This window comes from Ochotona curzoniae, unplaced genomic scaffold, assembly GCF_017591425.1.
Source record: "Ochotona curzoniae isolate NIBS_2020 unplaced genomic scaffold, NIBS_Ocur_1.0 contig_4612, whole genome shotgun sequence".
NCBI lineage: Eukaryota > Metazoa > Chordata > Mammalia > Lagomorpha > Ochotonidae > Ochotona > Ochotona curzoniae.
The window spans coordinates 11,922,547-11,947,348 of NW_024466343.1; the positions used below are offsets into that span (position 1 = coordinate 11,922,547).

Genomic DNA, 24,802 nt, shown 5'->3' on the forward strand with positions numbered 1-24,802 from the left:
TGAAGACTGACACGTAGCCCTTTGCCCTCCTCATGCTTCTGAGTCAACAGTCAAGAAGGGAGTTATGTTTGCTTAAATGATGCATCCATGGAAACTGAATTAAATGAATAAGGAAATGAATTAGAACTGGAAATTGTCTGGAAATGAGTTAGAACATTTTTGTCTGGAAATAGATCCGTTGTTTTAGGGTATTTCTCAGCATTACTATTTCCTGTGATTAAAGCCAGTGAAAAACAAAAGCAGTCTAATTCAAGCAGGGCTATTGATGGACCTGATGCTTCAGGAACGGAGATGTGAGTCACCTCACTAGGTAAGGAGCCATTACTCATTGAAGGCAAAAGGCATAAAAAGGGGTAGTGGAAGAAAGCAGTTATAAACATTACACATGGTCATCTGACCAGCTGCAGGAATTATAGCTAATTGTCATGAGTTATTTCTACTTTACTTTCGATTTGAGTATATTTGGTGTATATGTTGTTTGTGTCCGTGTGTGTGTGAAGCAATCGTTTTATTCTTCCCTTTCACATTCCCTTAATATGTAAAATAAGATGTATTGAGTCTTTATCACAGTATATAGGTATTTTTATTTTGTATTGTAGTATTTCAATTGGGAGATCTCAGGAAGAATAACAATCATGGACTTTATTATCTTTTCTTGGAATGTGCTTGGTGGTACATAGTATAGTAACATGGGGCATACATAGAGCTTTGCTGTTGGCTTTATAGGATACTAAAGTCATAGGAGATGTGTATGGGTACCAAGTTGAAAAGATGTGGACTTTTAATAATTAATGGTATTGTTAGCTTGACTGAGGTATGAGCGGTCCAGGCATCTGGTTAAGCCTTATTTCTTCTTTTAGACTGGCACTGAAACATCCACTGATCTTGAGGCTTGTGTTGATCTGCTTTCTGTTGGGAGCTCATGTCACCAATTTTCCTGGTTCTGAGGTCTGTGGATTCATAATGCAAGAACACTGTGGATCTTTAGGTTGCTAGCTGCTAACTGTGTGTATTATGAGCTCTCCATAACTATAGGAATTGCCTTCTCATCCTATAGGTACTGTTTTCTCTGGAAATCCCTAAATAATACACAGAGCTTTCAAAAGGTAAGTATTATTTGTGGAAAGCCTGAGGATCTACCAGAGTACCACCAATAAAACATCTGGCTTTCTAAACACATTATTTTTAATGTACATGAAATGGAATCATTGCTAATTGGGACAGCGAGACTATTTTTGTTAATAATTAAATATTAAACATTAGTAGGGAGCTGGATCTGAAATGGATCAACTGGAGCCCAAACCAGCACCTATGTAGATACTGGTATTATGGGGAGAGACTTAGCCTGCTGCACCATGGCATCAGTCCCAAGACCTAGATATTTCATTTAAGTATTCAAGTTAGTTCTATAGTATTGGTTGTATTTGTAGTTACCATTTTGCTGTTGTCCATAATTTAAGGGTTGCGAAAGCAGAAGTTGTTAAAGATATCGGTAGATGCTTGACCAATATTTATTGGTCAATTAACTAATTGATGCATTGTGGAGTTGGTATTCAAATATCTCAGGAAATAAGGACATTTTAAAGGATATTTCTTGAGCTGAACATAAGGAATGTTTAAGTGTGTACACTAAGTGATACAAAAATAATTGCATTATGTGACATAGTTTATATTGCATCAAGAATTCTTCCCTAAATATTTTCTCTGATCAGAAAAAAAAAAGGTTTTTTTTTTTCCAAAATCATCCAGGAAGTAAAAATCCAATTTAAAAACACCAAACAGAAATGCTTCAGAAGCTGTTTTGGTTTTCTTGTGGATGGCATGATCCGGTTCCTCTAGAGAGGTGGTCAGACTGTGAATCCTGACTTCTACTAGCTGGCTTTATCTGCACTGGATATGTTTAAGCACTATCACCTGCAGAGAGAGGCTGGAAGCTCTAAATAATGCACCAGGATATCTGTGGGGAGCCACACACTGTACGAAGGGCAAGAAAGTCTCATTTTCTAGAAACCAGTTTCTCCTAAAAACTCATATATCAACTTCTATAATCAGAGATGAATGTCTGAAGATTTTGCACGGTAATAGAATGGAGCTGTAATTTGGGATGCCTCCAGCATGCAAAAGAAGAAGTTTCAAGAGTGGGGCTCTGAGGCGGCTGTGTCAGAAGACATGTGTCCAATTACTATTTGTATTGTATGTTTCTAAGGAAGAGTGTACAACAGCTTTTCTTCCTGCGGGCTGAATTGAGAATCTGGTGAATGTAGAAAGTGGAAACTATTTCCTTTGTATCTGTGGTGTTGATATCTCCCATCCAAATTCCATTACAATGGGGGTTAGTATTCAACACATGAATTTGTGGGCAATTCAAACATTATCCCACAGCAATGATTAATAAGCATTCTCATAAGCTGTAATAAATCCGTATTAAGGCATTAATCAAATCCGTTATAGAAAATAGTCCAAATAAGGCAGACCAAACAGCAAAGAAGAAATCTGCATGTAAAATTTTAGAATGTATGCAAAACCCTGTGAAGTCAACCTCACTTGGGGAATTTCAGTGTGTAGAGGGCAATTAAACACATGTGGAATTCCTTAATTAGTTAATTGAGGGAATCTTGTTAGATATTTATTTGAGTGGCAAGGTTACAGAGAGAGAGGGCAAGAGAAAGAGAGACACACACAGAGGAAATATTCTGTATACTGGTTCTTTTCCCAAAAGGCCCCAACAGGCAGGATTAGGCCAGGTGTAAGCCAGGAGCTTCTTCCAGATCTCACATGCAGATAGAGGGGTCCAGAATGCTTGAGCCATCTTCTTGCTACCTTTCTAGGTGAACCAGAAGGAGCTGCATCAGAAGTGGAGCAGCTAGGACCCAAAATGATGCACATATAGGATGCCTGTGGTGCAGGTATTAGCTTAAAAAGTTGCATCACAGTGCCAGACCAACAACACTTCTGCATTGTTGGGGCTGGTGGTGTGTTGTAACGCAATAAGCTTTTTTCCCCCTGCATGCTGGTGTCTCAGATGGATACTGATTTGAGTCCCTGCTACTCCATCTTTGATCCCGTTTCTTGCTAATGTGCCTGGGAAAGGAGCAAAAGATAGCCCCTAAATGCTTGGGCTCCTACACTCATGCAGGAGACCAGGAAGAAGCTCTCTCCTCCCAGCTTCAGAGTGACCCAGCTCTGGCAATTGTAGTCATTTGGGGAGTGAATCAGCAGATGTGAAGTCTCCTCCTGTGTTGGGGTCCCTTGGCCAGCAAGTCAAACCCAGACACTCGTTGTCTTTGTGGAACCTTTATTGTAGAGATGACACAGCAAAACTGGTGCGCAGCGGCTGCCATGCAGCCACCATGCAGCTGCCACATCGCGAGGATCTACACATCTGGATTTCTACAACTTCCATGTTATTTCTTATCTTTTCAAAGGAATTATGTCTCAGCTTCCTTTGGAAGTCATGGCAGGATATATATACACTCAGGGAATGAAGCCCTTGGGGATTCTATGCTTGAGGAGACATTAGCATTACACAAGGGCTGTCGTGCGAGGCGCGCTCTCTCCCCCTCTCTCTCTCTCTCCCTCTCTGTGGCTCCCTTATATTGGGTAACACGGCCAATCAGCGTAAAGGTCACCTCTGCACGCAGTGGGCAGGCCAATCCTCACACAGATCACGCGCTGTCCATGTGCCATCCACGCACCCCTGGGCCAATCACAGACTTCCTGAAACTTGTTTTTCTAGCACAGCAGGAAGCAGCAGTTCAGCTGCTAGGGTGTGGGCTGCAGGCTCCCTACACTCCTGTCCCTGTTTCTCCTTGCAATTCTTTCAAATATAAATACATTAATTTTTACAAAACAAAGAACAGGAACAGAAAAGCCCCACTTTTCTAGGGATAGCATTTGATGCATCAGTTGCAGTCCTGCTTGGAACACCTATGCCCCTGCATGGTTTCACCCTTGGTTACAGCTTCCTGCTAATGCACATCCAGGGAGGGAGTGATGATGGCTGAAGTACTTAAAGCTCTTCCACTTGCATGGTGGACCCTGGATTGAGGTCTCGGTTCAGGGCTTTAGCATGGTCAAATCCCAGCTGTCGGTGGGAGTTTGGAGAATTAGCAGACATTGGAGATGTCCGTCTCTGCTTCTATCTCCACACCTTTCAAATACATGAAATAAAATAAAACCAGTAGTAGTTCATCTTGTTTTACTGTTCTGCTTACTCCTAGTTATAACCTCTTTAGGAATGCTGTTTTACCATAGTTTCAGTATCAATTCTATCATACAAAGGTTAATAATAGAATTTTTGGTTGCATTGGTTGATCGAGTCGTAGGAAAAATAAATCCAATCTGCCAATCTTGACCAAGTAATCTGTGGAGAATTCTTTTTTTCTCCCATTTTCCCTTCCTTATTCAAATGATGAAAATAATGAGATAGCAATGATTTCATGACATACTCTCTGGAGTTGGGATTTAGAACATTAACAATAAATTTAAGTTTTGGCCATTTACTTTTTTTGGACAGTTTCAGAAAGAACAATTAATAGGAATCCCAAGGATGTGCAAATAAAGTATTCAAATACTAGGACCAAAGGACTCCTAATTTTGCAAATAACTGTTTTTATCTCCCTGGATCGGAAAAAGTGAAATATATTTGGTGGAGGATTTGGCCAAATAGTTAAGGCACCAGTTGAGATGCCAACATTCTCTGTTAGAGGGAGGGAGTTTCAGCTCTACTCTCAAATCCAGCTTCTTGCTACTTCTGACCCTGGGCAGCAGCAGGCAACGGCTCAGGTAGTTTATTCATGACACCCATATGTGTGAAAGCTGAAGTGAGTTCCTGGCTCTTGACTTCAAGTGTGGGAGGTTCAAAGGGAGTGGGCTAGAGGTAGGAGCAACTGTTCTTTCTCTTACTCTCTCAGATAAAATAAATGAAGAAATTAAAAAAGGGAAGCAGAGTATAAATTCTTAAAGTCCAAGTGCTTATACTGAGCTCAGTGTTTAAATCCTCACTGTTTCACAAAAGAGAAAATTGATTTAAGTAGCAAAACAGAATTTTTCATGAGTAGAAATGGCAGATATTTCTGCACATGCGACACAGATGAGCAGAAGTTAGTTAATTACACCTAGTGTTAATCTAAACATGAAATATTTTGTTTGACTAAATTTAAAGATTTACAGCAGCCTTTGTTTTCTCTTGAATTGATTGTTTGGCTAAATTAACCAAATAAAACTATTATCCTTTGAATCTCTAAATCAATCCAGGATTACAAAATTCTCAAATTTCCCTGAGAGACTATCAATTTTAACCATTGGTATGTTGCTTGAGAAATAAAATTAAGAGAATCAATAGGAAGAACCTTATTTATAAAACATGAATTCACAGCCATATATCAAAAATAGTCTCTGACTCATTCCAATAAGCAAAAAAAAAATATTTAATTGTGTTTTCTCCCTAATATGTTATTTCTCCAACTTGAACAATCTAGGATATTGTTTCCTATTTCAGAGTCTCACAATATACTCTCAAATATCTATTACCCATTCTCTTGGTTTTCTTCTATGAGGTAGACCTAGAATTTTTATGATTTTAAGATTTTAAGTATAAAACCCATATTAAAGCTTTATATATGTTTATTGGAAAGGCAGACTTACAGAGATAAGGAGAGACAGAGAGAAAGATTTTGCAAATGCTGGTTAACTCCCCAAGTGGCCCCAATGGCCAGAACTGAGCCCATCCGAAGTCAGGAGTCTCTTCTAGGTCTTCCACAGGGGTTTAGGGTCCCAAAGCTTTGGGCCATCCTCTACTGCTTTCCCAGGGCACAAACAGGGAACTGGATAGGAAGTGGAGCAGCTGTGACACAAACTGATGCTCATACTAGATCTTGGCATGTGTAAGGAGAGGACTTTAGCCACTAGGTTACTGTGCCAGACCCTAAAATCTGTAAAGGAACATATTGTTTGTGATTACTCCACTTTGAAAATCATTTATTTGAAGACTTATTCTAGGGTTTTCAATAGCATGAGGACACCCCTGTTTATTGAAAATAGATCATGTGAATCAAATGAAAGAACTTGTGAAACATTATTAGAGTTCTGAGAAATTATGTAATGGAACAGAGCCCTGCTCTTCCAAGGTAAGAGGAATAATGTAAAGGTATCCTGATCCACTATAGCTTTGAGTCACAACGCAACAGCTCCTATTGCTGCTTGCTTCAAATTGTTTGTACTTCAGAAATTAAATTTAAATGAAGCAAGTAGGAAGAGAGAAAATAAAAGTTGCCATTTTATATAGATATAACCTAATTTAATAACAGAACTTCCAGGACAATGTTGGTAACAAGATTTTATATTTCAGATTATAAAAATGCTTTAAATGGATAATTTACTTGTATTAACTTGAAAGACTAGGGCCCTAGCTTGTGCTTAGTATTACTTTGCATTGGTTATTCTTTTAGTAGAAAAATAGAGGAAGATACGTAGCCGTGCCATAAGTTCAGTAATGGCACAAAAGAACATAATTTATCCTTCCAAACAAAGTCTGTTCCATCTCCTGCCTACTCAATGTTGGTTATTTATGTAACAGTGAAACCCTCAATGACCATTCCAAAAAGAACCTGAGACTTTTGCAATGCATTAACCTGGTGACTTTTCATTTCTAAAAAAAAAGAAATGAAATAGATTTTCAGTTGCCTTCCACGCTGCTTATGACAAATGCACAAGTCTTACCCAATGGATTAGTTATAAACCTAGGCAGTCTCAATTTCCAAGTGTGTTTTTCAGTTCTACTGACAAGATTTGGATAGAATAAAACAACAAAATATGATCTCATCAAAGTCTAGTGTTTTCTGCCCTATAACTTGTCATGTTTCATTTAATGTATTTCTTTTGTAACTCAAGTGATTTTTAAGAAGAGAATTTTCTTTTAGCTGGGATTATACTTTTGTCATACATGGTGCTACTATTGTTATGCATTATGTTGAAGTCAAAAGTGGAAGGAAATAGCCTGCCTGCAAAATAGCTAAATGTTGAAGACCACAGAAGACACAAAAAACTAAATGTGTTGTAAGGATTAGAGTCTCAGTAATGTAGTCCATAGAAGTCATGTGAATTGAGACGATAATTTTGGTCTGGGAAAAATATAAACACAAACATAACATTAAGACACTCTTTGGGAGAGAATCTTCCAAATGTTATTTCTTTCAGTGTTGGCGTGTACATGTTAGAATAACATAAAATTCAACTGTGAATAATTTGAGGCACAAGAACATGTAGAATTATGAAGTTTCATAATATGTATAAATAAAGTTATTTTCTATCCAAGGAGTGGAATCAAAAGAGCCTGGGATGGGAAATAAGGAGGAAGCATTCGTGACACAGTTTGAGTAGTTGAAAGGGATATGGGCTACTAAATTTGCCCATAGTTTGTCGAACTCAGGTTGAATATCCCTTTCAGTTGGAGTTCTGCTATGGTTTGAATATATTTCCCATTCAGCATTGTCAGAAATTCACTCCCTGGTATGTCAGTGTGGAAGGATGGGGCCTAGTGAGAGAGTTCTGCCTTGGAGGTGACTTCCTACGAAAGTGAAGTTCAGCACCTTTGCCAGCCTTGTCAGATAGCCTTGATCTTAGACTCACAGCTTGCAGGACTGGGAGCTAACAAATTCCTGACCATTACGGTTTATCCAGTCTCAAATGATCTATAAAAACTGCAGAGTGGACTAAGACAGTTATTTAACTTACATGTTGACTCTAAATATTGAAACCAAAGAATTAAAACAGAAGAATAAGGTCTGAATGTCACTCTGCTCGGGATACTTTGTCTCTGGGAATAAAGGTTTAATATATTGGTAAAAATCACATACTAAAATTACTTAAAATGTAACATCTAATTATGAAATATCCTTTGTTCCAAATGAGTGGATAAAACTAAAACACTACAGAGTATAAAAATAAGAACAGTCAAGGAAAAGGATGGATCAACATTGTTTTTCAAACTACATATTAATTTAAAGTACGTTATAGCCATAGTTTCTGTTTTGAAGTTTCATCTCCATTAAATCACTGTTGTATTATGTGTAATGGAGGGAAAAATACAAAAGTTTTTAAAATGATAAAGGAGAAGGTAATTTTTGCTACCATGACTTGGATAACATTCATTTGAAATATTTAGAATGATTTACAACTGCTTAATTATTCTCCTCATATCCTGTGGAGTACTGGGATTGTAGGTTAAACTGAGAAAGGGAAATTTAAGGCACTTCCTGACATAGGAAAATATTGGGTTACAAGAATAGTCTTGCAGGAAAAGTGAGTGATAGAAGCTTGATCGCTAGGGACATACAAAAGTCAACAGTACTAAAATATTAGAAGGTTTATTTTAGGAAGCAATTTTCCCCTGCTGGGTGGGGTGTGTGTGTGGACTGTTTCTTACTTGATCTTTCCTCATTTCTATTGTCCATTTCCATGCCTAAATTTGAGTACATAAAATAACATTCTTAACACTTGAAGTTGCATTACTGATCTCATGTTTCTGAACTCCGTGACATTACAATATTCGAGAAAAATATGAAGACAAGAATGCAAAGGCAATATGCAACTTTCTTAATGTTATCCATTTGAAAGAACACATCATTTACCTGACATTTTTCACCTCTTGAATTTATAAAATGATGCCTGATAATCTGATCAAACATCTGTGATCATTGTTTGAAATACAATTTTCTTCAGTGAAAATTTTCAGATAAAGTGTGAGCTCATTAAGGCAATTATGCCTGAGATTCTGGAAAGGCGTGTATGGCTTGGTCACGGTTAGTGTTAGTGATTTCCTGTGGTGTAGTGTTTATGATAGTAGCATAAACCCAGCATGAAGTTACATTTGCCTGGGGGAAGTTGTAACTTAAGTGCTTGCATTTTTGACATTTTTTCATATTCTCCAGGAAGAAAATGTATTTTTTTTGTTGGTTTGTTTGACCAGTCTTTACTGTTAAAAAAAAAAAAAAAAGAAAGAAAGAAAAGAAGGCAGTGGAACCTATGTGGCTTAAAATGAATGTTACAAATGTTCTTGCCAGGCGAGGCAGAATCCTGCTGTCTTTGGACAGAGCTGTCTATTATTTTGTACAACATTCTCCTAATGCTGAGATCCATTTCCAGAGAATTGGTATTCTCCATACTGATGTTTCTCTTTCTTAAGAAGTCATGGAAAAAATACAAGTATGAATTTTAAAAATATTATACAGTTCTGTTTAATTCTGTATGATAAAGAATCTTCCTATGTTCATCTCATTTACATCCACAAAACAGAAACAAATACTCCATGCAAGATTAATTGTATCTATTTGAGTTCTATTGTTTACAATTATACGGCAAGTCATCACCATTGCTCTACTTTATGTAAAATTTTGGATTCTAGCTGAAACTTCACCATTTCTGTGGACATGTCTTTCAAAGACATAATTTGTAAACTGACATGGTAAGTGGAAGCTTGGGGAATTTCTTCTACAAGACTATAGAATATGACTGCCTCACCTTTGACAATCTGTAGAGCGGAGCAGGCAGGTGAGTTTAGGAACTGCTAATTCTGCTTCTGTTATTCAGTTGTAGTTGCTTGCAGGGGAGTCTAAATCCTTACAGATCTGCTCTGCTCATATATTTCAAAATACTATCAACTCACAGTGTGCATTGACAAACCATCAGCCTTTAAAACACTGTGCTACCTTAAAATTTAGTAGCCAAACATTTAGACCTAGAGAACCAGGACTTTTGTGTAATTTTGTTTTAGAAAGTAATTTCACGCAGGTTTTTTTTTTTTTGGACACTTCTGAGATTCAAATACCAAGCATAGCAGGGGAGACATTTGTTATATCAGATGTCATTCTTTATTTACATGTATTGGATCATCCCGAGTTGGATAAGAATACATACATTTTTGTGAATTTCTCATTGGCAAACTTGACTTACTAAAGAGAGCAGTGAAGCTTTAAATGAAACCTCTGACATAATCACAGTCTCTGTACTTAAAAGATTATGCATTGTAAATCTTTTGATGGGGGTCAAAATTAAATACCCATGCATTATGCAGTGACAAGCTGAAGATTTGAAGTGTAGATTGGTTCAGGATACTGTTTGTTAAAGCTAGGCAAATAAGAAGGGTTTGGCAATGTGCCTCTTCCTTCAGATTGTGGGTTGTGACTTTTCCAGCACTCTGCACCATGGAACCATACCTTTCCCCTTTGCAGTCACCAGTACTACTTATTTGTCGGGTTGCTCAGTAAGAAAACCACATAGTCTCAGAAATTTTGTCTGAGCTTTTGGCTTGGACCCAGGGAAATCCCTGGGAAGTAATAAAGCAGTGCTGTTTATATACAAGAAAGAGATTTATTTATAACAGATTTTAAACACTTAATCCATTTTGCAAAGCATAATTAAGTAAAATAAACACCAAATTGTAAAAGGGAATAATAAATAAACAAAAAACAGATTTAGGGCTAGCAGAGTAGTATGCTTTAACTTAACTTGGTGTCAACTTGATGTTGTTTGATATTTTTCTGAAAAAGTCACAGTTAGTGGAATCACAGAGATTTGTGTTGAATCCTATTTGGCAAATTTCTGGCTGTGTCCTGGACAATCAGCTTAATATCTTTGAATGTCAGAGAATATCCGGTTGCTAATATATATAATAAAAAAGCATTGTGATAGTTACTCATCAGTTTGCTCCTCCTACATTTGGTTAGTGGAATGTTCTGGCATTTGGTTCTTTTTTTAAATTATTTTTTTAATTTGAAAGATTTACAGAGAGAGAGACACAGAAGTGGATCTTCCATCTGCTGGTATACTTGCTATCCAACTGGCTGCAATGGCAGGAGCTGAAACAATTTGTTTTGAAGCCAGGAGCCAGGAGATTCTTTTGTGTCTTTCACATGGGTGCATGAGCCCAAAGACTTGAGCCTTCCTTTATTGCTTTCTCGAGCTGTAACTGGGAAACTGGATCTAAAGTAGAGTAGCCTGGATGAGAGCCATCACCCACATGGGGGTACAGGCACTGCAAGCCTATCAGGGACTGCGTCTGCTCCATATTTATTTTTGGTGAGTTGGGATGTCATGGTCCTATTTTTTAATGCAATATGTTACCTTCTCTACCCTTTTTTGCATAATCTCTCCTCTTGTACAGTTTTAACTATAGAATCTAGTGTCACATTCATTTCTGAAACAGATTTCTGATTATCAACAGTCAAGGTGTTTCTGTTCATCTGAGCTAAAGGCTTTATCATTCCATTCATACAGTTACTGTTTATATTTCATTGAAGGCTTACTCTTGAAAAGTGATTTGATATGTAGTGCTGTAAACTATAAATAGTTGTAGCTATTGGTCCTACTTCAAAGAGCACATATTACAGTAGGGATAAAGAAGAACATAAACAAACAGATGATGCGTATCTTAGTAATTAAGGCATGTGTGTCCTGTATCAGAGTATTTGAGTTCAAATCCCACCTCCAGGTCTTGACTCTGGCTTCCTGCTTATGTGAAACCCTGGAGGCAGTGATGATGGCTCAAGTAGTTGGGCACTATCCACTCACATGATAGATCTAGATTAAGTTCACAGCTCTGAGTTTCAGATCTGGCCCAATACTGGTCATTGTGGGCACTTGGGGAGGGAATTAGCCATCCAAATTCTTTTTTTTTTTCTATCCTTGCCAAATGTCTGTTTCTCTGCTTCTCAAATGAATAAATAAATGAAAACCTACTAACTAAATAATGTAATACAACCTATTTCAATACCTAATATAATTATATTAGTAGTGATACTTGCTACTTATTGATAGTTCAACCTTTATCCACACTTCTCTAAAACCTTTGCACGTATGAACTCCTTACATTTTATCTGTAGCCTGAAAGGCTCATACTGTCACAGTCTTTGATTTACTGCCACTGAGGTCAAATAATTCTTTTAAGGATGAAAAAGCTAATTAGTGGCAAAGAAGTCTCTTCAGTAGAACCTGATGCCCTGATGTAGGGCTTCTTGCCTTTTTCTTGTCCACACACTAAATTCTTTTTTTTTTTTAAGATTTTATTTTCTTTTATTGGAAAGTCAGATATACAGAAACAAGAAGAGATGATTTGTCTGATGATTTACTCTCCAAGTGGTTGCAACAGCTGGAGCTGAGCCAATCTGAAGCTGGGAGCCAGGAGCTTCTTCCAGGTCTCCCACACAGGTGAAGGGTCTCAAGGCTTTGGGCTGTCCTCGACTGCTTTCCCTGGCCACAAGCAGGGAGCTGGATGGGAAGTAGGGCAGCAGGGATTAGAACCAGTGACCATATGGCATCCCAGCTTGTGCAAGGCGAGGATTTTTACCATTACTCTATTGTGCCAGACCCCACATATTTAATTATTTTGCAGTGTAGGAATCCGATGAATGCTACTCTCAAGTTGAGTTGATTTTGTATGGGTTTCTTGATATTCATTTTTATTTAGTTGAAATACAAAAAATACTCTTCATTGCAATTGCATCATTCAGGTGACATTTCCTGAAGAAAGTTACTTCTAAAAAATCATGGAAATAACACATGAAATTTTGGGGGTGTTTTTAAAATTTTACTGACAATAAAAATGATACAACCACTGCAGAAATTGTAGAAAGCATAAAGAACATAGAAGACAAAAGTCACTCAGTAGCTATACTCATGGTTAATATTCCCTAACATTTTTATAGAGATCCTCTGAGTGTAAGTCTGGATAGTTCCTCATCTTCTTGGTGCTTTATTTTCCAATGCAAAGAATTAGAAAAAGAAAAACAGCCCACTGTTTTGGAAATATCTTTTTCACCCAATAATTCCTCCTTTAGGAAAGTTTCTATAGCAGAATAAGGAATTAACATATTATAAATATTTATATAAAATTTTAAAATGTATGTTCTCATTCTGTTATATCTAAAATAAGATTATTGTGTGTTCATATAATAATTATTTTTTTCATGTAGCTATCATAATATTCATAGAGAATGCAATTTTTAAGACAATAGCAATAGCATGTTAAATAGATTGGCCACAAAACTGTTTGCAAAGGTTTCAGTACCTTTCCACATTGCAGAATTACTGCTGGAAAGTGAATGCTCAACCTGAAAGACACTATCCAGCATTTCTGTGTATCTTGATGAGGTCAGGCTATAGCCTGACCTTGATGAGGTCAGCTTGTAAGCCCTGTTAGGTAGAACTGGCAGAAGCAATATCTTCATTTAAGGAGATGTTCTTTAATTGACTCTGCCTTCAATTCTCTGGTAAGAGCCTTCTCCCCTCTTTCCCTATACTCTGCAAAGGGAGAGGGAAGTAGAAGTTTCTGTCAGTATCTATAGGGAAATGAATCTAGAATTCTTGCAGATACCCAGTGAGCATTAATATTCAAGACCATAAAATGGCCTGATGTTTATATAAAGCCTACACATTTGTTCCGGTAAGTTATTATTTTTTTCTTGTAATCCAAAATAATTGTATTAGAATACCAGGCTTACAGATAGAGAGGGGAATAAAGAGATAGAGGGAAAGAGGGAAAGAGAGAGAGAGAGAGAGAATCTTCTCTCCATGGGTTCACATTCCAAAAATCCACAAGAGTGAGAGCTGGGTCAGATTGAAGTCTTAACCCTGAGATCAATTCGTGTCTCCTCCATGAGTGTCAGGGACCATCATCAGTGAGTTTCCCTCACCTGTTGCCTCTCAGGATCTGCGTTAGCAGAAATGTAGATCTCAAACAGAACAAAGAGACGCAAATCAGTATTCCTTTAAGGGATGCAGCTGTCCCAGGTGGCACCTTTTGCTATGTTAAATGCACATCTTATTTCCATCGCAACATTACGTACAATGTTCAATACAATGTTATTTTTACCTAAAAAGGTGTTATCCTTTATTGCTTAGGGAATGATGACAAGGAAAAAAAGTTTGTACATGGTCAGTACAGATATCCCTTTTTCTGAAAATTTTTCTCTCTGAGAAAATTAACTGAACATGGACGATGTCATCACTACCACTGATTACAGAAAAGGAAGACAGAGCAGTCCATGCTATGGTGTCCAAATTAATCTAAAACAAAAATAACCTACCAAACCAACAATCAAAGACACATCTTCAGGAAAAGCCCTTCAACACACAAGGCACCCTTTAACGGCAGTAAAGCAGCAGCTCCACAACATGTGCACATTTCAGCCTAGTGACAGAAAAAATTGAAAAAAAAAAAAAAAGGGAATAGGATGTTCCCAAAGAAACTTAGTAACACTTCAATATAAGATTACAAAGAGGGTCTGGCACAGTATTCTAGTAGCTAAAGCCTTTGCCTTGCACACTTCAGGATTCCATATGAGCACCAATTATAATCCTGGCAGCCCTGTTTCCCCTCCAGCTCCCTGCTTGTGGCCCGGGAAAGCAGTCCAGGATAGCCCAAAGCGTTGGGAAAGAGGCTCTGTGCTCCTGGCTTTGGATTGGCACAACACTGGCCATTGCAGCCTCTTGGGGAATGAATCAGCAGATGGAAAATCTTCCTCTCTGTCTCTCCTCTCTGTATATCTGACTTTCCAATAAAAATAAATAAAATCTTTAAAAAAAGATATACTTAAAAGTATGAAGTCTGAAGCCAGAGTGCACGCATTCATGTCCTTGTCCATCACATCTAAGCTGCACAACTTTGAACGAGTTTCATGAACGTTTCAGGCCACAGCTTCTTTATATGTAAAGTGCTTGTCTTGGGGAGTTATTCTGAAACTAAATAAGAAATACAGGTGCTTAGAATTATGCATACAACATCGAATATTCTCAATAAATTGTACAATTGCTATTACTATTTCAGAGCAACTGGTATGAAGTTACTTCAAAAGATCTTGAAAAAAAGGAATTTAAAAATAAGTTTAAAAAGTTTTAAAACTTTCGAAATCGTATAAAGAAGGAATCTTCAAAATTCATGAGTTTGTGGAAAATGCATACCATGAATTACCATGCATGGGTTATATTTTTGGGACACTTGGCACACATCATTCCCATACTCTATTTTAGATCAAATGAAGCAATCTGAAAGGAAAATTGTAATTTTATATAGTAAGTTTTAAAAATTATTACAGCACTGATTGTATTTAGTTTTTCATATTTTGATATTGTATGCAACATGATCGATCATAAGAGCAAAAATATTTTAATTTTCATCTAGAGAAAAATTCCACTACCACTCTCTGCAAAATAAATCTGTCGCATGAAGTTTTTTTTAGACCACATCTTCATAAAGTTCACAAGGACTGATTTGTCAATATTTTGCTCATTGCTGTTCTACGATCAGTGGTATGCACAATTTATATAGACCAGAGAAGATATTTTTAAAATCCAACTTAGTATTTTGACCATTCTATGAGACTACAGTGAGACTAAGTTTTTGTTTTCATTGTTATTGAAGCAACCATGTTAGGTAAACAGATTACATCAGAGGAAAATGAGTATTTAATACGTTTAATTGTTGAAGCTATTTTTCTCATTCTGTCTGAAATTAAAAGTAAATGGGAGACCAGTGCTGAAAGAAGAAATATCACTATGTCTCCCCATGTAGCAAAATTATTTATTTGAAAGCCAAGTTAGACAAATGGAAAGGTAAAGAGAGGGACAAGCTGCACTTGCTGACTACATCTGCGGTTCCCTTTTTTGCAGAAATTAGGATCTGGTGCTTCAGTCATTGCTATTTGGATCTCATTGCACTGGGCCCTCTCACATGACCAAGCCAGTAGAACAGGTAGGTGAGCCACTTCTGTCTCCACAAGTTCATTCTGTTTGTTGTGTTTCTGTTACTCTGAAGAGAAAGGAAAGAGTTAATATAATCAGGTGAAAGACAGTAATGGTTCACAACAGGGGCTGATTTATAAAATACTCTCATTAGTTCCATTCATTGTTGAAGTCAAGTATCTACTACCAACATAATGTCCTACGTAGAGTATCAACTATTCGAACACTCACATGAAGCAAGCATAGTGTTGGGAGCAAATGATACAACCATGTGTAACAAATGGCAATTTTATATCCACCTCCACATGCTGTCCGCCATTTAGCATAACTGGGATTATTAAAAACATTCACCAGGTGCTGGAAAAACTTAAAATCATGATAATACTCTCATAAAGGATAGATATATATGAACAGCAAATACCGTGCCAACAAACGGATACCAGCAGAGGCACCAACAAGTAAAGTTTTTATATGATGAATTCAATCTTGCAGATCATACTCAAGCCAGTGACATCGAAGGGCCAGCTCTGGGGTTCAGCAGATGAAGCTGCCACCTGAGACACCCTCATACCTTACACAGAATGTTGGATGTTAGCCTTCAGGCCCAGTTACTTGGACCTTCAAGGAGGAAGACAGATCAGTGGATGGAAAATCTTTCACTCTCTCTCTCTTTCTTTCTCTTTCCATTCCCATTCCCTGTCTGTGATTCTGTGTTTTGAAGAAAATCCAAGGGCCCGGTGCGATATCGTAGTGCTTAAAGTCCTCGCCTTGCATGCCCTGGGATCCCATATGGGTACTGGTTATAACCCCAGCACCTCCACTTTCCATCCAGCTCCCTGCTTGCGACCTGGGAAAGTTGAAGATGGCCCAAAGCCTTGAGACCCTGCACCCGCGTGGGAGACCTGGAGGAGGTTCCTGGCTGCTGGCTTCGGATAGGCGTAGTACCGGCCGTTGTGGCCACTTGGGGAGTGAATCATCAGATGGAAGATCTTTCTCTCTGTCTCTCCTCCTCTCTGTATATCCACCATTCAAATGAAAATAAATAAATCTGAGAGATATTTTTGAAAATAGTTGAATTTAGAATTAAAACTTATTGGGGATGAAGAAAATGAGCACCACTCAAGTGAAATATTTCATTGTCACCTGAAGATGTAAGTGAACTTAAGTGGAGATATTCTGTTGCCCAAATTAAACAGAATGAGTCATCATTTGTAGACTAATGAAGCATTCAGTGTTTTTAAAACATATGGTGTAAAATTTCTGAACAATAAATATTTAAAATGTGATGTGACTCTCATACAGAAAGCTTTTCTCGCCCATTTAATACACACATGTAAATTAAGTGAATAAGAAGCTAAAAATGTCAAAGCTCATATTAACAGGTAATAATCATTGATGAATTTAATTGATACAAGTGACCAAACATCACTTAATAGTTTCATTCTTCAACTCCCTAAAATGCTCTCTCTCTCTCTCTCTCTATATATATATATATATATAATATGTTGTAAATGCCTGACTTGCTATAGTCAAGTGGTCATCTAGTGCCGTGGTAGTCTCAGAGATCTCATTAATGTTTAATAATGTTTACATATCTGACATGAAAAGCCATTGATTGACTTGATAATGTCTAACAGCTCCTAAGATCTGCTACTTTTGTAATGGCTTCAAAAGAATTGGATCAAAAAGGAATTCTTTAATAAAGTACTTTACACATTAGTATCCTTTGGAGAAACCAGTTCAGCTGACTAGAGATAAATCCTCAAACTCACCTAAGAATTAACCCTTACTGTTGCTCAAATGCAACCAGGCGCTCAGTGAGATCAAATTGTTACTGATGTTATGTCTGGGCTTTTAATTGAATGGGATGATAGTCTGCCGGCTCTAACTTCAGACCGGAGATGGTCTCCTAAGAAACTGTTGAACTTATCTGGACAACAAGATGCTGGACTTTATGCTTGGTAAATGCTTGCAATGAAAGAATTTCAACTGAATCTGAACTGTGGTAATGCAACAAGGTGGAGGAATCCACCATGGGGGGAGGGTTATGGGAGGAGTGGGGGAAATCCCAGTGCCTATAAAACTGTGTCACGTAATGCAATGTAATCAATTTTTAAAAAAGTATGTCTTTCTCACCATTTGCACATGTAGGTTGACAACCTCAGTTCTCAGGAACTTTAAACTTGTTTCTAAATGGAAATATGCCATTAGATAAAAGTTTTTGAGGTGTTAATGAATAGATATTTAAGTACCTAAAATACCTTTTACATTCATTATGTAATGCCATTGTTATAATAGCTTCATATTATTAGAAAAGTTTATTCTAATATATCCAATAATAATAATAAGTATTATTTGCAATTTAGAAAAATAATTTATGTCTTTCCCAACAGCTCATGAAATAAGGGTCAGGACTAAAATTCAAGTCTTCCTTCAGGACATTATTTCCAACATCATACTAGTTTACTATAATTTAAAAACAATAAAAGTATTCATATAGATAATATCACTGTTTCAATTTGCAATATGAAAAGGGGGTATACTGTTAGCTGTCCTACTAACAGAATAAATCATCATTAATTATAAATTATGTTTCCAAATGATGTGAAATTTTTCATAGAAGCCTAGAAATTATTTACTTTGAAACATTTTTATATGAAATCCTTTGAGCAAAAAAAGAGAAGAGGAGGCAAACAGAGATTGTCCATTTGCTGGTTCATTCCTCAGATGCCTACAACAGCCAGTTCAGAGCCCAGCCAAATCCAGGAGCCAGGAACTCACTCAAGATCTCCTGCATGGGTGGCAGGTAACTTGAATACATGAGCTGTTACTTACTGTTTCCTAGCATGTGCATTAGCAGGAAGCTGGAATTGAATTGGAACTACGACTAAACCTCAGAATTCTGGACATGCTGGTAAAACCAAGCGGTAAGCTAATAGCTGCAACAAATGCCATTCCCTGTATTGTTTACTTTTCAAAGGGCCTCTTTTCTCTCCTTAGATTATTCTGCATCCTAATTGATCATTTACTATTCACTAGAATGTTACTGTTATTTCAATTTTTGAAGATCTATTTATTTTTATTTGAAAGATAGATTTACCAAGAGAGGGAGAGAAAGAATGTCTTCCATTAGCTGGTTATGTTCCTAAATGATCACAGTAGGCTGAGCAACGCTGACCCAAAGCAGAATCTAGGAGCCTCTTCTGGGTCTCCGATGAGGGGAAAGCGTTCCAAGGACTTGAGGCAATGTCCACTGCTTCCACAGCCCACAAGCAGAGTGCTGGATCCAAAGTGGAGCAACAGGGACACGAACCCATAAGGTCGGCAAGTGCTTCATGATAGAGGAATGGTGGTGAGATTTTGTGCCAGCACCCCCATAAGTGTCTTGTCAGAGCTGTAACTTCACACACGTGGGTTCCGTCTTCATAACCTCATTTATGAATAAAGGTGAAATGAAGACCTCCCAAATAAGCAGAAAGTGAGAACATTTGCTCCCATTCTTCTAGCCTTTCAAATTATGCATAAGGATGTGCTATACACAGAACTAGAGAACTGCAATCACCATAATGGAAGAATGTGAGGGAAGAAAACTCTACTAAAAGTAAAAGAAAATTCAGAGAAAAAAATGGGACTGTCTATGGACAACAGTAGCACAAAGTCAATGATAATTCTGAATGTGAATGCAGTAAACTCTCCCATCAAAATGCAAACTGGCTGAATGGATTAAAACACAGAAACCATCTGTCTGCTACCTACAGAAAACACACTTCACCAGCAAGGATGCGCAGCCTGAAAGTCAAAAGATATTCTACCTCAAAACAAACGATAATGAGCAAACATAGCCTTTCTAATATCAGACAAAATAGACTAACACAACATATAAGAGATGAGGAATGGAATCACATCATGAGGAAGGAATCAATTCTTTAGAGGGAGAAAATACTCCAGTACAATAACTATGGGGGAAATCGACATCCCATTTTCATAAATGGACAAATCAGTTAGACAGAAAATCAACAAAGAAATGACAGAGCTAATCTGTGCAATGAACTAAAAAGACTCATTGATACCTGCATAACAGTGCATCCTGCAATTTCAGACTATCCATCCTTTTCAAAGCTGCAGAAAAATTTAGGTAACTTGGGATAAGTTTAACCAAGGACATGCTCTACAATGAAAAACGTTGAAGAAAGTAGTAAAGACAGAAAAAAAAAAACTGAAAAGAATTCTCCACATAATTAGATTGATAGATTTAATATCATGAAAATTTCTGTATTACCAAAAGTACAGATTTAAGGTGATTCCAATCAAAATACGTATGCCATTCTTCCCAAATCTAGGGTAAAAAGTGTTAAAATTCATACAAAATAAATGAGATTTCAAATAGCTACTGCAATTTCAAACAACAAAAGCAAAACTGGAGGAATCACAATACCAGCCTTTAAAATATACTACAGGACAATTGTTATCAAGGCATCTGGGACTGGCACAAAAGTAGACATGCGAATCAATGGAACAGAATATGAATCCCAGAAATAAATATACGCATCTACTAAGTTTTGACAAGTAAATGAGAACCAATCCAGGCAGAAAGGACAGCATCTTCAATGCATGCTGCTGGGAAAATTAAATTGGAACTAATAAACAGAAATGTGAAGCAAACGCCCGACCTTATACAAAAAGTGCCAAATCTTATACAAGAAATCAACTCAAACTGGATTAAGGATCTAATCTCTGAGTGATGCTATCAAGTTACTGGAGGAAAACGTCAGGGGAACTCTGCAAGACAAAGGTACAGGCGGATTTTTCCTGGAAAACACCCTGCAATCACCGTTATTAAAGCACAAAAGGAACAAACGGGACTGCATCAATTGGAGAAGCTTCTGTACATCAGTGGAATCCACCCACAAAGTGAAAAGACAGCCAACTGATGGGCCAAAAATATTTGCAAATTATGAAATTGACAGAAAATTAATATTCAAGTTGCATAAAAAGCTAAAAAAAAATCAGCTATAAGGACACAAAACTCCAGCTAAGAAAATGAACACTTTTCTAAGAATAAAAGACAGAGGAAAATACATTGTTAAAAATGTTTAGGTTCACTAGAAATCAGGGAAATGCAAATAAAAAGCACAACAAGCTTTCATTATACCTCAGTTAGAATGGTGTTTTTATAAAAATCAGAAAAACATAAACTCTTCTGAGTATGTGAGGGGAAAGACAGATAGTCTGAGGTTTTCTCAGAGTTCTGAAACTAAATCTATCATATGACTCAGCCACCTCACTCCCTGTGATTTATCCAAATGAAACAAAGTCATTATTCGAGAGTTATTTGTATACACATTTATTGAAGCTCAATTCACATTTGCTAGGGCCCAGATGTACATCAGTGTATGACCATATCAAGAAATGCATACATAGACACGCTATATATGTGTACTAGTGTATCACACACACTATATATGTGTGATATGCACACATACGCGGGAATAGTACTCAGCCATAAAAAAGCCTGCAACTCTGTATTTTCCAACAAAAATTAGATGCAAGTGGAAATCATTAAGCTTAGCAAAGTAAGCCAGCCTCATAAAGATATATATTTTTCTGATATGTGGCAACTAATGCAAAACACACAAAAACTGTTGGAATGAAATGGTCACTCTGGGATATGATTGTCAGTATTCGCCTATGGTTGTATTGTATTGGAATTATGATGCAATCACTTGCTGCTTCCTCAATATTATGATTAGTGGTACATAAGATATGTGAATATAAAGTGTGTGAAAATTATGCCTGGCCTGGGCGTTGGAGGTATATTGGGGTGATGAGAGTGAGAGAAATGGGGTTGATTTCTTTAAACTGTATCAATGGTGTGCCAAAAATCTATTGTTTCTAATTAAAAAAAGAAAGAAAGAAAGGAAAAAAAAGAAGGAAGGAAGGAAGGAAGAAAGAAAGAAAGAAAGAAAGAAAGAAAGAAAGAAAGAAAGAAAGAAAGAAAGAAAGAAAAGAAAGAAGAGAAAGAAAGAAAAGAAAGATAGAAAAACCCTGATATTGTAGCATAGTGGCTAAAGTCCTTGCTTGACATCCACCAGAATCCCATATAGGCACTGGTTCAAATCCCAGCTGCTATACTTCCCTGCCTGTTCCCTGCTTCTGATCTGGAAAAGCAAGGCCTTGGGAACATGCTCCTCCATGGGAGACCCAGAAGTTCTTGGCTCTTGGCTTTGGATTGGTTCAGCTCTGGCCATTGCAGCTACTTGGGGAGTGAACCAGCATTTGGTAGATCTTTCTCTCTTTCCTCTCTGTAAGTCTTCCTTTCCAATAAAAATAAATGTTTAAAAACAACAACAAAGCATCTGAGGCATGGAGATGTGGGGATGGAGTCAGGTTGGAGATATTCTTTTCATAGCAAGTTTGCTGATGAAAAGCTTCAAGAAGGAAAGCATTTGAGATGTGCACACACAGAGGAATTTATGTATTAGATTATCTTTTATTTTACAGATTGTGTACAATCTTCAAGTCCCTGAATGAGAGCAGCCAGATTATGAGTAAGAATGTGCTCCTTTCCAATAGAATTGCAATGGAGCAAGACACACTTTGCACCTGAGAAATTTAGCCACAAAGCAGAATCATCAGATAAGAACAGGACAATACATTTGAAGTTCTTATGGTGAGGGAAAAAACAGCCTTTGGAGCCAATTAAGAGTAGGAAAGTGCTAAAGATCAGGAGATAGACAGAAGGAATCGAAAATGAAGTTGTAGGAACTAAACATCTATGTTTCCAAAGACTGGGCACTTGGGCTAGTGTTTCCCAAGGTCACAGTTGCTTGGAAGTGCTCTGTTGGTTGTGTCTCACCCCTTGTGCTGGTACCACTGCATTCATTCACACTCAAATGAATTGGAGCAAATGACATTAACTTACTAGTGAACACACACACACAAATCTAATCAATGGTTTTAATCAAAAGTAAAATGAGTAAATGTACTTATATGAAGTTATCATTTAATCTAATTCAAATGTTCAAGTATTTTTGATACTTCATTTCAAAATATTTTTAAATTTACAAAAAGGGGGAGTTCTCAGTTAGTCCATGTCATAATTCTCCTATTAATAATTGATACTGCTATGTTGTCACAATTAATGAATCATTTTCTGCTCTCTTTATTTTTAATACAAATTGCTTTTCCCTCCTAGTCCTCCTAGTTTCTTTGTAATCAACATTCTATTTTCAGAGATTATTTATTTTTCACCTGTAAGGGAGAACATGCAGCATTTTTTGTTGTATGCCTAACTTATTTCAATTAACACCATGTTCTGTTCCATTTTCCTTGCTGAAAATAATCTTTATTTTTAAAATCTATTTTTATTGGAAAAGCAAATTTACAGAAAGGAGAGACACAGAGAAAGAATTTCCATCCACTAATTCATTTTTGAAATGGTCAGAATGGACAGAGCTGGACAGATCCAAATGACCGTTTTCCAAATGGTTAAAATGGACAAAGTCAGGAATCAAGATTCCAATCTGGTCTCCCACACGCATGCAGGGTCCCAAGGCTTTGGGCCATCCTCTACTGCTTTCCCAGGCCACAAGAAAGAGCTGATGGCAAATTGGAGCTTGCAGGACTTGAACTAGTGCCCCTGTGGGATCCTGGCATGTGCAAGGTGAGGATTTAGCTATGGAGCCATTGCTAGTTACCTGGCAGACTGACAAAAAAAATCAAAAGTACCTTTGAAAAACAGACTGAATTGCCCCCTACTCTTTGAATTTCTGGTTTCATCACGATAGTTTCAACTAACAAGAAGTTAGGTGAGTTTTAAATTGGAACGTAAATCCCAGTTTCCCTGGTTTTCCAGTCTTACCAAAAGAGTAGCAAGAAAGCAGTGAAATCTTGCTAAGGGGTGAAAGAACGTGAAGCAGGTGGTGATCTCAACCTTCTGAGCTTCCAGCTTATGAGAATGCAAAAAAGGCACTAATCACACCCAGGCTAGTCCTTTAAATGAGTTGTGTCTTTACCCTTTACTTACTACCTATTACTCTATTTTTCCTCTAAAATTGTATTTAAAAACTTTACTGTCACAAATTTTCTTTTATTATTATTATTGCTATTATTATTTCATTTTATGACACAGTTCCATAGTCTCTGGGATTCCCCCAGCTCCTCTCCATGCCCTCCCCCCATATTGATTTCCTCCATATTATTACTGTAGTACTGCTCATAACCAGTCATAATTCCATCATTGTGGGCATGCACCCACAATGCACCCAGAAATCTTATTGTCTAGATAAATTCAACAGTTTCATTGGGAGACCATCCTGGATCTGAAAGTAGAGCTGGCAAAATTTCATCCCCTCTAAAGAATGGCCACAACACAGATTCAACAACAGGAAGAAACATGGAAATGTATAACATTATGAAGTTAATTGAGTAGTACTGGGTGACCAATATGTTAGAAAATACAAGTTCTTAACCAATCCTGTAACTACTTCATTGATATCTCCATTTTAGCTTTTACATAACCAATTGCTATAAACCTTAAGATGGTTATAGGGTACTATTCAGTTGTCTCTTGTCTTTTTTTCATATTTATATTTAGCAGCTTATAATATTCAAGCATGATTATTACTGAACTTTGTGAACTTTAGGATAGTCCAAACAGGCTTGTAACTCTAAAAAGCCATATGTTAATGATTAAGGAGCAGAACAGTTTTACAAGGGGTGTTCGGAGAAATCTTCAATACCTTAGCAAGGAGTAACTTATATTTGTGTCCTAACTAGTAAGGTATATGGGAGTCCAAGTTGACTTTATCTTGTCTGTTCTAAGCTTTCCTTATTGGTCTCTTTCTGTCTATCTGATCTAATTTTTGGGGCTCTGGAGCGACCCTGATAGTCATTTCAAGAGAAGTTAGGGAGCCAAAGTTGGAACTAAGTAAGGACCAGAGAGGGGAAAGAGAGAGAAAGCGAGAGAGTGAGAGAGAGAGAGAGAGAGAGAGAGAGAGAGAAACAACAAAGGAGGTGGGAAAGCAGAGTGAAGAGAGAGTGCAGAAAAAGAAAGAGAGCAGAGCAA

General features: G+C 37.2%; 1 long non-coding RNA gene across 1 annotated transcript; it reads left to right on the forward strand.

Moving 5' to 3' along the window:
* Positions 1–1,386: 1,386 nt before the first annotated feature.
* LOC121160994 lies at positions 1,387–24,441 on the forward strand. The gene is made up of 3 exons (XR_005884604.1): positions 1,387–1,399; positions 10,892–10,901; positions 24,350–24,441. It is a non-coding gene; the product is annotated as an uncharacterized LOC121160994 (long non-coding RNA).
* The last annotated feature ends 361 nt before the right edge of the window (positions 24,442–24,802 follow it).